The sequence below is a fragment of the Heteronotia binoei genome, chromosome 5 (assembly GCF_032191835.1).
Source record: "Heteronotia binoei isolate CCM8104 ecotype False Entrance Well chromosome 5, APGP_CSIRO_Hbin_v1, whole genome shotgun sequence".
NCBI classification, from domain to species: Eukaryota; Metazoa; Chordata; class Lepidosauria; order Squamata; family Gekkonidae; genus Heteronotia; species Heteronotia binoei.
In genome coordinates this window covers 33756810-33775388 of record NC_083227.1, presented here as the reverse complement: position 1 = coordinate 33775388, position 18579 = coordinate 33756810, and positions in this window count along the sequence as shown.

Below are 18579 nucleotides of genomic sequence, written 5' to 3'. Positions count from 1 at the left end.
AACACTGTCAGTCAGACCTACCTCACAAGGTTGATGTTGTGAGGATAACATGGAGAACAAGAGAATGATACAAGCCACTCAGGGTCCCCGTTGTGTAGAAAGGCAGTACACAAAGAGAGGATGGAACATATCTCCTCCTTTATAAAACAAAGCGGGTTTAAGAACAAGACTGAGCATTCAGAGGCAGTGTTGTGTAGTGGTTAGAATATCAGACTAGGATCAAGGAAAATCTTCAATCTGCCACTGAGGGTTGGGGGGGCCAGTCACAAACTTTCAGCCTAAGCTTCCTTTCAGGGTTGTTGTGAAGATAAAATGGACGAGAGAACAAAGTAAGGCACATTGGGTTTCCCTTGGGGAGGAGTGTATGACATTTGTTACAAATATTATTTTGGCTGGAGTTTAAAAAAAATAAGGATGATCACTCTTGCTGTTGCTTCATTTGGTATTGCTTCTGCTGTTTTGGAGGAGGCAAAACTTCTCATTCTGCATTCAGACTACAGTTAAATATTAGAAGCACAGCAAATAGCTGGGCTGGTGAGCAGAGCACGCAGGCCCATGCCTAATAGAGAATAATTAAAAAGAAGAGCACAGTCTCAGTCACATCGCTTTTGGAGCCAGTGGTGGGGCAGGGCAAAAAAAAAATCCATCCTAGCTTCACCTTGTTGTCTGGGGCTTGCTTTGCCCCTTACTCCACTGCAATCTGGATAACACAGGGGTGTGTGTGTGTGGGGGGAACCTCATGCCCAGACAAACCTTAGTATCCTTCAGCCCTGTACTATCTATTTGACTGGAAATAGATCTCAGTTGTGAATATCTTACTGAAGTGAATATGTCCTTTTCAGATGCAAGTCATTGTCACAAGTGTCCAGAAGATCAACATCCAAACAAGATCCAAAGTCAGTGTGTTCCCAAGCATACATCTTTCCTGTCCTATGAAGAACCTTTGGGGATCACCCTAAATGTCCTCACTCTTTTCTTCATCCTAATCACAAGTTTTGTTTTGGAAGTCTTCATTAAATACTTAGACACTCCAGTGGTCAGAGCGAACAATCGGGACCTCTCTTACATTCTCCTCATCTCCCTCCTACTTTCGTTTCTCTCCTCTTTCCTCTTCATTGGTCAGCCCTGGAAGGTGACCTGCCTTCTCCGACAAGCTGCCTTCAGCATCATCTTCTCCATTGCTGTGTCTTCTGTGTTGGCCAAAACTGTCACTGTGGTGGTGGCCTTCATGGCCTCACAGCCTGGGAGCAGGATGAGGAAATGGCTGGGGAAGAGCTTGGCCAACTCCATAGTCTTTTCCTGTTCCACTATTCAAGTGGGCATCTGCATTCTCTGGCTGAGTATCTCTCCCCCCTTCCCAGAATCTGACAACCACTCCCAGTCTGGTCACATTATACTGCAATGTAATGAAGGGTCTGTGGCCATGTTTTATGCTGCCCTTGGCTACATGGGCTTTCTGGCCGCCATCTGCTTCACTGTGGCTTTCCTAGCCAGGAAGCTGCCTGGGTCATTCAATGAAGCCAAGCTGATCACCTTCAGCATGTTGGTGTTCTGCAGTGTTTGGGTGTCCTTTGTGCCCACCTACCTGAGCACTAAGGGAAAGTACATGGTTGCTGTGCAGGTCTTCTCTATTTTGGCCTCCAGTTTCGGCTTACTGGGCTGCATCTTTCTTCCCAAATGCTACATTATTCTACTGAGGCCTTATCTGAATACAAAGGAACAACTAATGGTGAAACATCAAGATACCATCTGCTTTTGAGTACATTTTAAAAGAATTTGATAATATTTCTTTTTTATGCGCTATTGAAACCAATACACTTGTCTTTGTATGCTTTGAGGTTTTATTAGGGTTTCCAGGTGGTGGGTGGAGATCTCCTGCTATTACCACTGATCTCCAGGCGACACATATGAGTTCACCTGGAGAAAATGACCCTTTGTAAGTTAAATAAATTCCTAATGATTTGGAGGCATTGCTTAGGAAGGGTGGAGTTTGGGGAGGCAATGAAACCCCATGAGGTGCAATGTCATGTCCTATGATGTCAATCCAAGTGAAAGGTAAGATCTACTAACCTCTCCTGAGTGCCAGCCTTGTTAGCCCTGGACCCCCTCTCCAACTACCTCACTCTTCTCAGGCTTCTTCTCCATATTCTCCAAGAATTTCCCAACCTGGAGCTGGAACCTTAAACTGAGTGATAAGATATAAAATTACACAGGGCTGGATGAAACCCCGTGGAGGCTTCTAGACAGTCAAAATCTTGGGGGCCCCCTCGCAAATTATTTCCGAGTTGGAGCACCCGCCCCGCTTCCCGTATACTGGATGGTGTGGAATTGTTTTCTATTTCCTCAGAACGTAGAACAAGAACCAACAGGTTGAAATTAAATCAAAAGAGTTTCCGGCTCAACATTATGAAGAACTTCCTGACCGTTAGAGCAGTTCCTCGGTGGAACAGGATTCCTTGGGAGGTGGTGGGCTCTCCTTCCTTGGAGGTTTTTAAACGGAGGTTAGATGGCCATCTAACAGCAATCCAGATCCTGTAAATATATATTTTTTTTTTGGGGGGGGGATGATATTTGTGAATTTCCTGCATTGTGCAGGAGGTTGGACTAGATGACCCTAGAGGTACCTTCCAACTTATGATTCTATGATAAGAGCCACATAGAATAAATGTCAGATGTTTGAGAGCCATAAGACATGAATATCAGATGTTTGAGAGCTGCAAGACAGGAAGGAATGGAAGGTAGGAAGGAAGGAAAACAGATGAAGGGAGGGGGTGGAAAGAAAGCCACTTTAAAAGCATTCTCCAAACTATTGGGTGGCTTGGTTTGGGGAAGTGATTTAAAGAGAGAAATGCCTTCTCCAAGCTGGCTGATGGGGCAGAGGGGGCTTTGAGAGCCACACAATATGTATGAAAGAGCCACATGTGGCTCCCAAGCCGCAGTTTGGCCGCCCCTGCTATAAAGTAAAATTAACACAGTCCTTTTCAGGGCATCAGTATCACCTGTCTTGTGTGGATTCAGCTCAGTTGGCCAAAATAGATGTCATGAAAGAACCATGCTGCCTTATTTTTAAAGTTTGTAATACACTTTTAAAAAAGTGGTTAATACAAATCTGATCTCAAATCAGTGGGGCAGTAGAGTTCAGCAAAATATAAGAAGCCAGCATGGTGACAATGTTGAATGAACAGTGGAGCAGAGAATGCTACGGGTGGAAAGCTCAGCAGAACCATAACAGCAGATGTGCTACAAATCAAATGGTACACAGTTGCTGGAAATAGAAGAGGGGGGGAAAGGGTGGGTGGAGGATGAGAACCAATAGGACGGCTAAACGCATATTGTCAGAGGAATACAGCGGAAGGAGGGATCTCATAGGTGTACAGTGCAATAGAACAAAGCTGTTACTACCCATAAATCAGATTGATATCATCACCCAAAGTTTAGAAATGCAAGCAGAGCAATTCAGAGGAAGAAGAAGAAGAGCAAGAATAGCTGGTACCAGAGCAGCTGGTTGGCTTGCACAGATTCAGCAGAGATATGGATGTCAGCCTCCAGGTGAGATCTGGGGATGCCTTGGAGTTGCAACTCATTTCCAGACTACAGAGATCAGTTATCATGGAGAAAATGCATGATTTGGAAGGTGGACTCAAAGGCATTGTTAGCTGCTGAGGCCCCGCACTAAGCATTTGTTCTAGCTTTCTATTATACATCCTTTAGTAAACATAGATTTCAGGCTTCCATGCGTATTTTTAATTTAACACACCTCTACACCCCCTGCTTTTAAAGATTCAGCACAGAAACAATGATTCAGAGTATAGAATACCACAAGGAGAAACGAGATAGTAGCACTAAACCATACAAAACTGAAAAGCCAAACTTTGGTAGGAATCTACGTATGTACATATGTACACACACGCCACCACCACCAATTTATTTTGCAAAAATACAACAGGAGTGTTCCCCAGCATGGTTGGATTCATCACTTGAAGCCCATCCTCTTGGGCTGCAGATCAAAATCAACCAGGGGCTTTTGAAACACTCCTGCTCACTTTATATTATATTCTATATGCAGTCAAGCAGGAATTTTGCAGCCGATGAAGGACTACTCTAGAGACAAAGTATTTTAGAACCAGAGTGACTTTCTGTAGCGTTAAGGATGGGGTGTACTAATCTCTTCCGCCTCAACATTAGGAAGAACTTCCTGACCATTAGAGGGGTTCCTCAGTGGAAAAGGCTTCCTTGGGAGATGGTGGGCTCTCCTTCCTTGGAGGTTTTCAAACAGAGGCTAGATGGCTATCTGACAGCAATGTGGTTCCTGTGAATTTAGGGGGAAGGGTATTTGTGCATTTTCTGCATTATGCAGGGGGTTGGTTGGACTGGATGACCTTCCAGCTCTATTATTCTATGCCAGCATAATGTCACAACCTGTACTCTTCCACCAGCATTACTGAAACTTTGTTCTGGACTTGTAAAAGGATATGCCTGTGCAAATTAGAACTGAAATTTAAATAACTGCCATAAAAATCAACATCAAAATAATTCTGAACATGAACTATAATCATCATATATCATAATTCTCTTGTGGCATTCCATGTACTTCAGAAACCATTGGCCCATCACAGCTCAGTTGAAGTCTCTGGCCTCCCACTGGCTGACTCCCCTGGTCCCCCCTACTCAGGCTCTGGAATGCTAGACAAGCTGCCAGAAGCAGTTTTACCTCAGAGACAGCCACACATCTCTTAGCTCTTCTCTGTCAGCTGACTTCAGAAAGGGCTGTAGAGCTCCTGCGGTCTCACAAAAGGCCCTATCAACAGCCCACACAGATGACCTCCCAGCACATACAGTCTCAGAGGGTCACTGCAATAGCCAGGGAGCCTGGCACTGCCTCAGAGGGCATGGCTGTCCCACCTTCACTGTCTTTCACTCCCTCTCCCCCTCCTCTCCTCAGCCTCACCCCAAGATGGTTGCCTGAGGAGGAGACAGGGAAGCCTCACAGGGTGGTTGTTCAGATCAAAGGGGGGAGAGAAATGAGGAGAATGAGGTCAACTGCGTTGGTCCTCACCCCACCCCCTGCCACACACACACATTGTGAAGAAAGACTGTCCTTTTCCTTAGAGGCTGCAGGACTGGCAACTCCAGGTTAGGAACTTCCAGATGGCAGAGATCAGTTCCCCTTGAGGTGGGTGGGATGAATGCCTTCACTTGGTTGGGTGGAAAGACAGCAAGGCTGGGGGGGCACTCGCCCAGAGGCCTTTAGTGGTACCTTTCCAGGATGGTGTGAAATTCCTAAGGGGTCACTGCAGGCCTCTGAGGGAAAAGGCCTTTCCTCCTCGGGAACCACTATTGCCAATCGCAAGGTGAGCTGGAGATCACTCAGAATTACAACTGCTATCCAAATAAATGGCAGAGATCAGCTCCCCTTGAGGTTGGGGTGTGATGGAAAGTGAATGCTTTCACTTGGGTGGGTGGGAAGACAGTTTGGCTGTGGGGGCACTCGCCCAGAGGCCTTTAGTGGTACCTTTCCAAGTTGGTGGGAAATTCCTGGAGATTCTGTGGTGGAATTTGAGGACATACAAGTTAGGGTTTCAGAGTGGGGTCTGCCAGACACAGGTTCTTGCTGTGGAAGCTGACTGGGTGGTTTTGGACCAGGCATAGACTTCCAGCCTAACCTGCCTCTCAGGGTTGTTGTTCAGATCACATGAGAGGAGAGGAGAATGATGCAAACTGCTTTGGCCCCTCCACTGGGAGGAGGAAGGCAATGGAAAGCTAAAGTCAGAGGGGCAGATAAAGGAAAGGAGATAGGGTTGCCAACTCCCGGTTAGGGGTGGGGCCTGGAGAGGGTGGAGTTTGAGAAGGGATAGGACCTCAGACAGGTACAATGCCATTTCCTTCTGGGGAGACACTTAGAGATCACTCAGATTTACAAATGTTCTCTAGATGGCAGACATTAGCTCCCCTTGAGGTGGGGGGGGGGTCAATGCCTTCACTTGGGTGGGTGGGAAGACAGCAAGGGTGGCAGGCACTCACCCAGAGCCTCCTTCTAGAGCCCATTGTATTTTTCTTCACAACGGGCCTTACTCCTAGTTTTTAATAATTTACTGAGCATAGAGGTAGTCTTTGAAAACTCAGACTAACTGAGATCAATGCAAACTGAAGCTAAAAGTAGACATTGCTGAATACAGTGATCTTTTATCTCTGGTAATGTGCAGCAAAATGTATGACGTAACATCAGACTTTGGTTTTTTAAAGTACTTACTGTGTGGATACATGAATGCTTAAAGTCAAAACAAAGGAATTACTAATATTGCAGTCAAATAAGACTAAAGTTTACCTGTTATTAATACAGTGTCAAGATAAATTATACACATACAATCATTCATTGAGTTTTGGACAATGACCAAGTTCTCTTCAACTGAATCTTACATAGCCTTGTCAAACCAAGAAATGAACTGTTGGAACTTCCCAGAACAGTAGTGAACCAGAGGAAAACCAAATGCCCATAAACTGGGGCACAGCAGTAGCTGCAGACAACAGACATGGGGAACCAACAGTTAATTAACAGCCTGGTTTTATCCATAAAACAGTCTCATGGTTACTTATATTCTTTCAGATGAAATACCTAGGATGCTCTCTGCTGCTACACCGCTAGGTCACTCAGCACAGCAAAGCCACCCCTCCTGCATGGGATTCCATGGGTGGGGGCTGGGGGGAAAGAGCGAGACCCAAGGCCAAAGGAGGGAAGGGGGAGGGAGAGAGGGGGAACGAGCCAGGCCAGCTCAGGAAACAGGCTGCCTGATTGCGCAGAGCTGTACGGAGGTTTCTCAGTTTTAGTTTGAAAACAGATGCTGCCTGCCATGTGTGCCTGCTCCGCCCCCTCCAGTGCCACCGCCAATCACCAGCCAGTCTGCACAGGATGTCAGCAGGATGCTGGGAAAGAGTGCTCCCTGCTGAGAAAGCGAGTCTCAGAGTCACGCTGCCAAGGTCGGCAGAGGGATGTACGAGGAACATGCTGGCCATGAATACGGGGCTGGGGGAGGGATGCTGGCACAGGGCCCCCTAGAGATGCTTGGCCCCTAGGCAAGTGCCTAATTTGCCTAATTGTTAATCCAACTCTGAAATTACAGGAACAAGTGGGTCTGCTTTTGAAGTGAACAAACACACATTTTATTCAGAAAGCACTGCACCACTTAACCAGGAGTTGTACACTGTTAGGTTTTAAGCAGTTGAACCTTCAGTCTCACCTAGCAGGGTGGGATTGTCAGTAATTTTTGATTTTTTGTTATCCCTAGTGGATGCTGGCCTTGTTTTCTCCTCCATCAAGGTATATTTGGCGGCAATATCTGCTTTTCATGATCCTGTGGAGGGATACTCGGTTTTTGCACACCCTCATTCCAATACGTTTTTGAGGGGTTTGTTTAGGCTGCATCCACCATCTAGATCGCCCCCACAGTTGTGGGACTTGACTTTAGTGCTGGACAAACTAACTCGTCGCCCCTTTGAGCCGATGGCCACGTGCTCTTTGCAGCTCCTATCATGGAAAACTGCATTTTTGGTTGCCATCACATCAGCGCGTTGTGTTGGGGAGCTCATGGCGATGCGTTGTGATTATCCTTATCTTGTTTTTGGGGAGGCTGGAGTTTCCTTGGCTCCGGACATTACTTTTCTTCCGAAGGTGGTCTCTCAGTTCCACCTCAATTTAGAAGTTTGGTTGCCCACTTTTTACCCTACCCCTTCCTTGGATGAGGAACGTAGGTTGCATGCTTTGGACGTTAAGCGTGCCTTGCTGTTTTATTTGAACCGTTCAAAGGTTTTTCGTAAGGAGAAGCAGCTTTTTGTTTCGTATTCTGCCCCCAAGCTAGGTTTCAGGATTTCGTCTCAGAGGCTCTCAAAATGGCTTACTAAGACGATTAAACTCTGTTATTTGTTGGCAAAGAAGCCGTTACCTGGACCTGTTCGTGGACACTCCACAAGAGCGATGGCCACGTCAGTGGTGTTCCTGAGAGGCGTGTCCCTTACTGATGTCTGCAAGGCTGCCACCTGGTCTTCTCCGCATGCCTTCATAAAGCACGTGCATGCTCAGCAGAGGACTCGGTTGGGAACTGCGGTGTTGCAAGCTGTTTCTTCCAGTTGACCGTCTTCCTGCCTCCAGGTATGTCTTGCTTGCTAGTCTCCCATGAGTGTGAAGCACAGAGACCATGAAGAAGATAGGCAGGCTGCTTACCTGTAACTGTAGATCTTCGAGTGGTCATCTGTGCATTCACACTACCCACCCTCCTTCCCCACTGCTGACGGTCTCCCTCCAGTAGGGGCATCCAGCGGTCAGGAAGGAACTGGTGGGATCCCCGTGCTGGCGCCGGTAAGCATGCGTATGGGACATCTGCGAATGCCCATTGGCGCTGAGCGCGGAAAAATCCCAGGCTTTTCAGATACCGATTCGGGGATTGGCGCAGGCGCTCTATCCCATGAGTGTGAATGCACAGATGACCACTCGAAGATCTACAGTTACAGGTAAGCAACCTGTCTTTATGCCTGTCACAAATAGCAACCCTTAGCTTCCATTGCAAATAGTATGGGTGTGTGTGTCTCACCTACACCACAGTGTTTGCACACCTTTCAGTTTTGGCCCTGGAACTCCCACAATCCTCCTGAAATATAGCACCTATTTCTACCTACTTTATATTTTTATATCTTTTAATCTCCTATTCTCTTATTTTTATATTTTTAAACTTTATTAATTCATGTAATTGTATTATTTAAACCATTGCTGTCTATTTTAACCGAATCATGCTTGTCATGTCTGTGAGCCGCCCTGAGCCCGCCTTCTGGTGGGGGAGGGCGGGATATAAAAATAAAATTTGCTTTGCTTTGCTTTGCTTTGAAGCTGGTGGCCAGTTTTGAGGCTCCTAGCTTTATTCTCTGATGAGTTATGCCTGCCATATATGGACATACAGACAGTTCGAATGATTATTTTATTACCCTAGATCCATGACAACACCCTGCAAAGTGATTAGCTTTTTTATAACATTTGGTTTGGATCAGGATCATATGGGAGGGACAAGGTGGATTTTTTGTCCATGGACCCATGGTAGCTCTTGGCAGCCCTGTGACTTCTCTGATAGTTTGGTACTGGTTTGGAAATTTGCTGGGGTATGCTTGAATGTCAGTTAATGGGTCACAAGCAGGACTTTTTTTGAGCAGGAACGCAGTTCCAGCTGGCTTGGTGTCAGGGAGTGTGGCCTAATATGCAAATGAGCTGCTGCTGGGCTTTTTCTACAAAAAATCTCTGTGAGACAATAGTTATGTCAGGGTGTGTCGCCTAATATGCAAATGACTTCCTGCTGGGTATTTTCTACAAGAAAAGCCCTGGTTACAAGCAGTGACCATCTCATTAGTCCAGATCTGTGGTGATCTCATGAAGTCACAATACAAGCCTTTAGACAGGGAATGCACTGTTTCCATGTTTCCTTTTCGTGAGACAGCATTTAATGAGACAGCATTTGTGACCTTTAAATTGGTTTTATAATTATTATTTTGTTCTTTCATAATGCTTCAGGCATATTAGAAGCTGCACGAGAGAAAGGAGGCCAATAAATCCTTTAAATAATTTTTAAAAATCTTTTATTTCCTAGCAGGGTAGATCAATTTCATTAACTAATCAATAAGGGATCTTCCTGCTCTACCAGTCTCCTCTGTGGTTACAAAATACGACACTAAATAAAGTCCAATTGTGTCAAATGAAGTTGGAATCATGTTGTGATAAAACGGTAAATGTAAAGCATTGAAGCAAAATGGCCTTTGGACATCTAGTGTCATTATTCACTCAACAGAATCATATGTAGCCAGTTCCTTTCATGATGTATGTGAATGTAAGAGAACCCGCTCCGGCATTGAGGTGTGGAAAGAAAGATTTAGGAGACAATAAAAATTCCGGGAGACGTCTGACTATAGGAAAGGGGTGCGCACAAAGGTTGAGAGGGCATCTGTAGTCTTAGAAGACTCCTCTCAGAAGACTCCTCCTGCCTTTGTCCGTCCAGCTTTTATTGAAACCATGACCTCACATCATTCCACCAACATTAGCCAATTAATTATATGTGTCTGGTCAACGTAACCACAGATAACGCCTGCGCAGATCACACAAACAGCACGTTTCCTTATCATAACATAACAAAGCTTCAATACATTACATTCTGTGGTGCAGTTAAATTCTCTGCTGTTAAAACTGAATCCCTACATCTCCTCTGTTTTTATTTATTTTGTCAACTATTAAGGCTAAAGGAAAACATTAACTACATAACCTAAATACATTGATTAATGAAGGAATACATTGTATATAAAAACAAGCTATTAGTAATATGAATATCATAATCACTGCTATTACAAAATATCCCAACTACTCCCAATTTTGAAACCAGGATCATATTTTAACCATGGCTTCCTCTATAACCCTTGATTCACTTATAAAAACAACAAGATTGATTTAAAAAGATACAAAATCTCATTCTATAAAAATAAAAAATCTAAACCAAGACAATTCTAAAAAACAGTATTCATTACAAAATTCATTTCAATCAGCAAAGCAGCAATAGTTATTTTTAAAGCATTAGTAAATAGTTCTATATCTTTAGAAATGGTTAACAATATCAAATCATTACTAGCAAAAATCATAGTAAGAATAAAAACTTATAACATCCAATAATACTATCTGTAACTTATTCAGTGCTTGCTTATACATATATATGTGTGAGTGAGGATTATATGATACCATAATATCAAAATGCTTAACAGTATACATGTCATAAGGACTAAGAGCAATTAAAGTACATATGCTTCTCTAATAAGAAAACAAAAACTTATAAGCACTATGTTTACAAACAAAAATATACCATCTTTCAAAACCATAACTATAATTTTCAGTTGTTTCCACGTTTGTCTTTGATTTCAGATTTACATTTCCATCTCCAACTGTTACTCTTAACATTGAAATTACAAAAACAATCCAAATTCTTTACGCCATGGTTTGACACATCGAGCAGGGATCCATAGAACACCCTGCCACGTTGGGGGAATCCATAGAAGTGCTTTCTTTAATGCTACTGCAATATATTCTCTTCCCCAGGTGATCAGGGGGACAGGACCTTTCCATTCAGGATAAGGAAACTTCTGATATGTGACAAGTGATCTAGGCAGTTGTTCTTCTGACCTAAAATGAAGCTCAACAGGAATATGAGACCCTGTTATGGGAAATAAACAAAAATTTAATGCATAAAGCACTTTAGCCATGACTGTGGGAACAGCTGCTGTTGGAATCCCTTTCCCCTCTGTCTGACAATACAATAACAATATAAAGTCAAATGAGCTCTCTCCACAATAGCTTGACCTGTTGAATTGAAAGGAATACCATGAGTTAATTTTGTTCCCCACAATTGACAAAAATTCTGCAAATGCTATAGAAACATAGCCAGGTGCATTGTCCATTTTTAAACATCCTGGCCTCCATAACTGCAAAAGCTCAAATACAGTGTTGAATGACATGACATGATGTTTCTTCTTTCATGGGCATAGTCCAGATAAAACCCAAAGATGTATTTATGGTGAGATGCAATGTGTTGAGAGGAGCCAATGCTGACACAGGAATCACATCCAATTTCCAAACCTGGTTGGCCTGAGCTTCTCGAAAATTCACTGCATCAAAAAAAAAAGCTAATAGAAGTCTTACAATAAGAAAAAACACACAGATACAATGTCTCTTGCTTGTAACATCGAGGTGAAAAACATTCTGTGCAAGGTCTTTGCAGACTGATGGAATGCAGCATGTGACTGAATAGGATTGTCAAACAAGGAAAAAACATTATTCTGAAGAGATGCATCTGCACGTGCATTTCCTTTCACCAACATCCCTGGTAGGCCAGAGCAGAAACGAATGTGACAAAACTGAAAGCTCTTCTCTCCTGTAATAAAAACTGCAACTGACAAAACATTTCATACAACTCTTTGTCAATAGATGAAACCAAATAAAACAAAAGTAAATGCATCATTAATCTGAACACATATTAAGTATCTACTACAAGAGTAAAATCATTATTTTCAAACAACTGAAATGCTAAAATTACAGCAGCCAATTTTGACCACTGGGCTGATGACTGTGAATCAGTAAAGTTCACTTCCCACACCCTGGAGATCCATCTGTAAAAAGAGTTAACACATTTTGCAAAGGGTGTGAAAAAAACAAGCTATTAGTTTTAAGGCATTTGGACAAACAACAACAAACATTTATCTTTGGGGGGGGGGGGTTTACAAAGGATTGTTCCCAGAAAACCCTCAAAAGCTATTTGGAACTTTGGAGTAGTCTGCAACAACCTGTGAAAAGGGAAAATAAACAAGATTAATATTTTTTTCTGTTAATTGGATTGGATTACTTCTGGATTTAAAAAACAAGTCAGAGATTGCTATAATCTTTGAGTACAAGTTCTTTTAAAAAGTATGTGGTAGATGAATCCATTCCACGACAGCAATTTCTTCAAAGGTAGACTTCAATCTTTTCTGCAGGAGATGAATGTCCAGCAAGTGCTAAAAATAAAGGTGACAGTTCCATGATTGTAAACGCTAGGAAGGCCTAGCCCAATTAATGTTTCCCAATGTACTTTGTAATTGTATCAATGTCATTGTCTTTTGGAAGCTATAATTGTGGAAAAACTGGAATTAATGAAGTTGTGGAAAATTTGTGCCTTAAATACATATAAGGACTTTGACGTAGAATCTTTTCTGGTGCAATCATAAGGCCATATTCTTGAAACACTTGTTACTAAAAAAAATCCATATGATGACTTAATGTCCACTTTCAGCCAGCAGAATGTCATCCATATTTCCAGTGTATAGGCAGGGCATGTAATGACACTGCTGGATTTAATGATCCTTGAGCAGCTTGAATTGTAGCCGCCAAGAGGCAAGATCCCACATTTTGGCACACTTTGAGCATAGATTGAATATCAGTGGTTGGATTGCTGTAGATAGGTGTCAAAGCTGCCTTGCAATCCTCATTAGCATTTTCAAAAGACAATTGCTTTCCAGCCCCAGCACTGTCAATCTGCCTCTGCACTGCCCTCATAAGTCCATTAACAGATTCAGCATAGGGTTCTGTAGCACCTTGGCATATGTTAGCAAAACTAGCCAAGGAATTCTCATTAGCCTCTGGGATTTTTTTATAGGCCTTAGTAACAAGTGAGGACAATTGAGAGAGTGCTCCATCCGTCAGCACTGCCTGCTGTACGGCTGTGGTACAAGGTACTGATTCCTGTAGCTTATTCAGAGTCTGGAATGTGTCAAATCTGCCACAAACAACTAGCTGTCCTCCCACACTTGAGCCTTCTGGAAAAACAACTTCACTTTGGCCTTGATGTTCTGTATCTGGGCCTCCTCGGATATTTTCATCCCCCTCCTCCCGCACAGCAGCTTGGAGATTTGTAATTAATTGTGCTGGCCTCTGCATTTTTGGAACAAGAGCAATGCTGTTGAGTAGCTGCTCATTTGAATCTGAGCCATCTGGTGATTTAGGGGGTAGATGAATTTCATCACAGCCAGAAGATGTAACACAAAACTCTGAAGGCAATGATAACAGAATCTGAGGTAAGACTCCAGAAAGCATTGCTTCAGCCTCTGTCTGCTGATTAAATAGAATGTTGGTGGGCTTAAGTCCTTCTAAACAAGCTTTTACTTTGCCCCAGGTGCATAGAACTTTGGCTGTGTTTGGATGATCCTGAAAAGCATTCCCTATTTTTTGCCAGTCTTGTATATTTAAAATTCTACTCTCAGGAACCCACAGACAAATATCTGTTATAGCTTTCACCAAATCAAAAACATCAGACTTTTTAACAACAAGTCCTTCTTTGGAAAGAAGACAGTGTAAATATTTTCTGAGGCTGGCTTGGCCAGCTGATAAGGAACAACCCATTTTTTCAGGGTCTGTGTGCTCTTTACTTGACAAATCACATCCACCGTTGGGATCCTTGTCCGGATGAATAAAATGTCTTTGAAACCCTTCCTCGGGCGGAGTGGAGTGATTTTCAAGCAATAAATCAGCCTGAGCAGCACTTAACGTAGACCCCATCTTCACTACAGTGTGTGTGTGGTCTAACTTGACAAGCCAACTCACCCCGAAACCTTGAGCAGGTAAATTCGACGTCGCTGCCCTCGCCGGGCGGGGAGTGAATGATGATCAATAAATCAGGTTATCTTGTCATGCTATCTCTTCTGAGCCTCCCTGAGGGGCACCAAAATGTAAGAGAACCTGCTCCGGCATTGAGGTGTGGAAAGAAAGATTTAGGAGACAATAAAAATTCCGGGAGACGTCTGACTATAGGAAAGGGGTGCGCACAAAGGTTGAGAGGGCATCTGTAGTCTTAGAAGACTCCTCTCAGAAGACTCCTCCTGCCTTTGTCCGTCCAGCTTTTATTGAAACCATGACCTCACATCATTCCACCAACATTAGCCAATTAATTATATGTGTCTGGTCAACGTAACCACAGATAACGCCTGCGCAGATCACACAAACAGCACGTTTCCTTATCATAACATAACAAAGCTTCAATACATTACATTCTGTGGCGCAGTTAAATTCTCTGCTGTTAAAACTGAATCCCTACATGTGAAAGGAAAAGAGATTTACGTTTGTAGCAGCTCTGTAGAAAAGCACATTGGTTTCATTATACATAAAAGACATACCAAAATCTACAAAGAAAATCAGATGCCACTTTTATGTTTCATCACTAGATGTTTTTTTGTATTCAGATGAGGCCTCAGTACAATAATGTAGCATTTGGGAAGAAAGATGCAGCCCAGTAAGCCCAAGCTGGAGGCCAAGATAGAGAAGACCTGCACAGCAACCATGTATTTCCCCTTAGTGCTCAGGTAGGTGGGCACAAAGGACACCCAAACACTGCAGAACTCCAACATGCTGAAGGTGATCAGCTTGGCTTCATTGAATGCCCCAGGCAGTTTCCTGGCTAGGAAAGCCACAGTGAAGCAGACGGCGGCCAGAAAACCCATGTAGGCAAGGGCAGCATAAAACATAATGATAGACCCTTCGTTACATTGCAGTATGATCTCTCCAGGTTGGGAGTTCATGTCAGACTCTGGGAAGGGGGGAGAGATGCTCAGCCAGAGAATGCAGATGCCCACTTGAATACCGGAACAGGAGATGACAATGGAATTGGCCAAGCTCTTCCCCAGCCATTTCCTCATCCTGCTCCCAGGCTGTGAGGCCATGAAGGCCACCACCACAGTGACAGTTTTGGCCAACACTGAAGAGACGGCAATGGAGAAGATGATGCTGAAGGCAGTTTGTCGAAGAAGGCAAGTTACCTTCTGAGGTTCACCAATGAACAAAAAAGAGGAGAGAAATGAAAGCAGGAGGGAGATGAGGAGAACATAGGAGAGATCCCTATTGTTGGCTTTGACAATAGCAGTCTCTAAGTATTTAATGAAGATTCCCAGAACAGAACCTGTCATTAGGATCAAGAAAAACGCAATGAAAGAAAGAAGGATGCCCAAAGGTTCTTCATAGGATAGAAAGGTTATTAACTTGGGAATGCATTGATTGCGGTCCTTGTTTGAATGCTGATCTTCTGGACACTTATTGCAATGGCTTGCATCTGAAAAAAAGAGTCTAAGTTTAGTATCACTAACATCTTCTTTACGTGTTTAGGTTTGATTAAATTCCCCAAAATTTTGTATCTGAGGAATGAGAATAATAGGGATGGTGGGGCTGAATTTCAGTGTGATAGCCACTAATAGATCTGTCCTCCAGGAAACTGTCTAATCTCATTTTATAGCTGTCTATGCTTGAGGCAAAGATAGTTCAAACGTATTGTTATAAAAAAATCTTTACAATCTTTCTTAGTGAGTCTTTGCTGTATTTCCCAGACTATGCCCCTTTCTTCTGGAATTACTTACCTTCCTGCATTGAGATTGTCCCTTCCATGCATGGATGACAGTCATAGCAGCAGAGAAACTCTGTTTCCTTAGTCACTTTGGCGTATCCAGGGTGACAGTTTTCATTGCACCTAGAAAGAGGAAAGGTCTAAAGCAGAAAGGAGGATTAAACAAAGAAAAAATACATGTATATATGTTAACGGAAATAAGAGCCAAACTAGATCTGACAGTGGAAGATCCATGAAGAATCACTCTTTGGGCTTTAAATTTAAACTGTGGCAGCAGGTGCCTTGGGTGATATACAGCCCACAGCATTGGAGGGGGTGGGCAATAAAGCCATTCATCTACTCCATTTCTCAGTCTGAGCTCTGGCACCCTAAGCTGCTACATACCTGCAGAGGAGAAAGTAAAGGTACGTATAGGTGCTTTTTTTCTTCCCTGCAGGAAGAGTAGCAACAGGGGAGTGGGAAGAGATCACAAAAAGCAACAAGTTACCATTCCTTTCCCTTACACCACAGCCTTGGGATGAACTAGGGGCCCATGCAACTGCAGTTGGAAGTCTAGGAAATGGTGAGATCTCTATTAATATCACGTCTAATCCAGCCTCAGGTCAGAGCTGAAAACAACTAGGGACCATTGCTCTCTGGTCTGGTTTTAACATTGAATGACCTGCCAGAACTGTTCTTAAAGGCAGTACATTTGATACACAGCTACCTGGAAAGGACATTAATTAATATATATAATTCTGCTGCTCTGCAGTGGCAGGGCAGCAGACAAGGATGCATCATATGGAGAGCCAGTTTGGTATAGTGGTTAAGTGTGCGGACTCTTATCTGGGAGAACCGGGTTTGATTCCCCGCTCCTCCACCTGCTCCTGTTAGCATGGCCTTGGGTCAGCCATAGCTCTGGCAGAGGTTGTCCTTGAAAGGGCAGTTGCTGTGAGAGCCCTCTCCAGCCCCACCAACCTCACGGGGTGTCTGTTGTGGGGGAGGAAGGTAAAGGAGATTGTGAGCCGTTCTGAGACTCTTTGGAGTGGAGGGCAGGATATAAATCCAATATCTTCTTCATCATCATCAGAGGCCCAGTGTTATAGCTGCATGACTACAAGCACAACAGAAGTCAGACCTTGCTTTCAGATTGCACAATAAGTTGTCATTTAGAAACCAGGTTCTTCTCAAATGGTACCTGACAAGACCCAGATGAAGACCAACAAGTGACATCATCATGTTGAGCAACACTCTAGGAATTTTCTCATGATCTAGTAATTCCATAGAAAGGAGGAATTCCTAGAGCACTGTCCAATGAGATGATGCTTCTGTCCCCCATTTTTGACCTGCTGCTCAATCGAACAAGTGGGAAGACTAGAAGGTGCAAGTGGAAGTTTGCCCACCAAACCTGGATAAGTTGCAGAGCCCTGTTTATTGCTTACATCTGGGAGAATAACTGAAGGTTGTCTGTTTCTTTTTACACAGAGGAGAGTAAAGGTGGCCTGAAAAAAAAGTGGGAGGTGGGAGACTGGGAAATGATAGTGTGGATAAGGGATGGGGGAAAACCGATGCAGTTAAGAAGCTGAACTTTGGCAAAAACTCAGTACGGAAAAGCCCAGAGATACAGACAGGAGGAATAACTTAGTGACAGTGAAGGAAGGTGCAGTTTGAGAGAACAACAAGAACGAAGTAGTGATTCATCAAAATAACAAAGATGTAGAAAAGGTTAAGCAGGCTTATTTCATAAAATAAGTTGTTACATATGTTAGATTTTGAATGATTCTTTGGTGACTTCATTTCCATTACTGTTTGGACAGTTTGCATGCCATGGGATCAAAAATGGGACATTTCTTGGAGCAACCCTCTTCCTCGATGGTATTTTTAAAGCAAAGATTAAGAGAATTCGGAGAAGTATCGGGATTCAAGTTGAATGTCGCGAAAACGAAATTTTTAACCAAAAATATCGAGAAAGAACAAATCGAACTCTTAGAAGAATTGTCAGGTTTTAAATGTGAAAAGAAGATAAAGCATTTGGGGATACAGCTGACAAATGACTTAAAATCCTTATACAGAGACAACAATGAAAAAATATTAAAAGAACTTCGTAATGATCTTACCAACTGGAAAGACCTACAAATCTCTCTTCTAGGCAGGATTGCTACAGTTAAAATGAACATTTTTCCAAGAATTCTATTTCTGTTTCAAACAATTCCAATTACGCTGCCTAAATTATTTTTTCAACAACTTAACCTCATGACTAAGGCCTTTATTTGGCAAGGCAAGAAAGCTAGAATTAAACTAAAAGTCCTACAAGATAGTAAATTAAGAGGAGGTCTAGCATTACCGGATTGGAATTTGTACTATAAAGCTTGCTGTATCGCTTGGTTGAGAGCTTGGTGTAAATTGGATAACAGAAAACTATTGACCATCGAGGGCGCTGGACTGGGAGAAGGCTGGCATAGCTATATGTGGTATCATACCCCTACAAAAACTGGTCGCTTTTTTAGACATGAAATAAGGAAGTCCTTGTATAGGACTTGGGAGGAAATTAAAGTTTACTACACTCATACTCCAAAGTGGTTATCTCCGATTGAAGCTTTGACTCACCCAAACTTGTATAATTGGGATATCGTGCAAGATTACACTTATCTTTTAAATGACCACAACGAAT